Raw genomic sequence first — 3,037 nt, forward strand, 5'->3', positions numbered from 1 at the left:
CAGCGGCTGCTCAGCTCGGGCTGGACTCGAACCGCTGTTGCTCAGAGCTCAAACTCTTGAGCGAGCTCTTAACCAACTGAGCCACTTGGCAGGCCCAGTCCATGCTTTTCTTAAGATTAGTAAAGCAAACAAGAATAAAACTAATGGGTTTAACTACTCAGAATTAAAGATTCCTGTCTAATCTTCCCAACAGAGTTCATGAAGGGGCCACAAGCAGAGAGAAGATATTTGCAACATCAAAAACTGATGAGAGCGCTTGCTTCTGCAGCACAGATACTAAAATTGGAATGATACAGAGATTAGCATGGCCCCTGAACAAGGATGACATGCAAATGTGTGAAGCGTTCCACGTTTAAATAAAAAGAAAAAACCTGATGAGGAGGTTTATCTAAAGAAAAAGTCAGATGATCCAATAGAAAAATAAGTGCTACAACTGTGCAGTTCACTGATGTGGGATCCAAATTGGTCCACACCCACAGTAAGAAACACTCAACCCCCCACTAGCATTCGTAAAGTTCAAGTAAGAGAAGATGAGATGCCATTTTATGTTCATCAAACTAGCAAAAATGGGGAAATCGTATGTAACATCTACTACAATTTTGGTGTATTTCCTTCTGGTTAAAAAAAAAGTACATTTAAAAAATAGATTTGTGATCAAATCAAGCTTTCTCCGTATGCCTCCCCCTCCCTCTCAGTGGCCAGATCTCACCCAGGTGATGGAGACACCGCATCCCAGGGGAGATATGCACATCCTTCTACTCACTTTTCCTCTACTCCCTGGCAGGTCCAACAGGGCTGTGCCACACAGCCAGTTACCTGCTGAGTTACCTTCCCATCTTTCCCCTTAGGCCAAAGTCACCAGGGTAGAGGGATCAGGAGACCCACCTGCTTGGAGAGTTCCAAAGATAACTGTTTACATTCACAAAGGGAGGTTTGCACAGACATTCACCCAGACCCAAAAACCAACAGACGTGGACTGCACTCCATTCTCCCATCCTCTTCTGTGTACCTGATACCTGATTGAATTAAAACATTCACAGGAGTGGGTGTGGAGAGGAGCGAGTCAAAATAGCAGCAGGGGCTATGCGCACTGAGCTAGTTCATTTCATCTGAAATGTTATGAGTGAAAAATGTCCATAGGCCACAAAGGGGACACTTGAGGTCTGAATGACTCATCCGGAAATTGTCACTCTTAATGTTTCATGATCATTCTCTTGAACTGGTCCAAGCAGGAAGGTACATGTTGACCATGCTTGGGTTCCATTTTAGCTCGTCAGCCAGCCAAGGGGTGCAGAATTTTCGGACACTGGCACAGCAGCAGGAGGAGTGCCTGCTTCCTCAGGATGCAGGCTGTCTTTTTTTTTTTTTTTTTACCTCATCCACATTAACACCCCTATTTAGAAAGGCTGACACATCACTATAAGTACCTCTGAAAATCGCATCTGGCCAAAGGCATCAGCCGGATTTCGGATTCTTGCCAAAACTGGAGATAATTTTTTTTTCTTTCTTTGAATGCAGTATCTCCCTCATGAGAGCATATAGCTCTTACAAGAAGAAATTGAGAATCTAGTTTGGGGAGGGGGACCCCTCAATTTTCTTTTCCCAATGTCAACCTCACAAAATCTGGTACCAAGTGCCCTGGGATTTTGTCATGGAAGATGACTCAGTTAATTAACACACTGCTCCTCGTTGTACACTTGGAAACAGAGGTTCAGTTTCCTTTGGTTCTTGCCAAAGCTGCTTATGAAACATATCTGGTGCTGGTGCCCACGGCGTATAAAAATACCAGTTCATACTTTCCCCTGATACATTTCATTTCGGGCTAAATTTAGCACCTCGCCTGGGGCCTGGCAGCTCACCTGCTCCTAACTAGCAGTCTCCTCTTTCATGCCTGCTGCAGGGTGCCCATGTTCCCGTTTCCAGCCCCGTGTCTTCACTGATGAAAGTGACATCTAGAGAAACAGATGTGACTTGTCAAAGACAGGCTCTGGGTGCTTGGGAGGCCTGACTGCATACTGGCGATCAACACTGGATATCCTGTGAAAAACACCTTTGTCACCGGCTTAAAAAAAAGGTCTCAGTGTTCGACCACATGTACCTTTGCTTAGAAGTGAGACGAACAGCATTTTGGGGGCTCTCCTCCAGTCGGAAACGAACTGTGCGGGCCAGCTCTGTCTCTGCCAACCTCTGCGCGCCACTGCTGGTAAATTCCCACCTTCACCTCCGACCTCTCCGCGCAGCGGGCGTCTGCAGAGGGGTGCCGGCCGCGGGAGGAGCCGGGCGGGCGCAGAGAGCGCAAGGGTGCTGGGAGGCTGTGCCACTCGGGGGCTACGCTCAATGCCACGAGCCTTTCCCCCATCCCATTAGGAACGTGTTCTTTGCTTATCCATTTGTGAGAGCGCTTTCCGCAGGCAGAACTCAGCCCCCTTGTGACAGGTGTATATTGGATTTTTTCACTCGCTTCTCGGCGCAGTTTATCCATCCGCACCGTGCGTGGGTCGCCTGTAACCCGCACGCCCCAGCGGTGACATCACGTCCGTGTTTACAGTCTCTTTGGACAGCCACCTTTTGCGTCCAAGGCTAGGGGGGTCCCAGCTAGGGTCTGTGCAAGGGACCGAAGACACACAAACCACAAACTCCGTGGTGCGCGCGAAACACTGACCCACGGCACCTCTGCGAAACCTTTTATAGCAAGCCGGCGAGGGGCAGGGCCGACCGGCGCCGCGACGTGCTGACGTAAGTCCGATGGTGGGCGGGGCAAGGGAGGCAGCGTTCACTTGGGTACCTCCGGCGGCGCCTCATCCTCTCTCCTCAGCCTCCTCAGCGTCCTCTCCGTCCGCCTGCTCCGCCCCTGGGCTCCTCTTCGGCCGCCCGCGGCCGCCCGTCCTCCTCTGCGCCCTCTCCGCGCCCGTCGCCATGGGCCCGCGCCCGCTGCGCCGCCGGGCCGAGGGGAGCTGAGGCGCAGCGCCAAGATGGGCGAGGGCGGAGCAGGGCCCGAGCACCAGCCGGAGCAGCCCGGGCGCCCCGCGCGCGCCCG

This window comes from Hipposideros armiger, unplaced genomic scaffold (genome assembly GCF_001890085.2).
Source record: "Hipposideros armiger isolate ML-2016 unplaced genomic scaffold, ASM189008v1 scaffold_126, whole genome shotgun sequence".
NCBI lineage: Eukaryota > Metazoa > Chordata > Mammalia > Chiroptera > Hipposideridae > Hipposideros > Hipposideros armiger.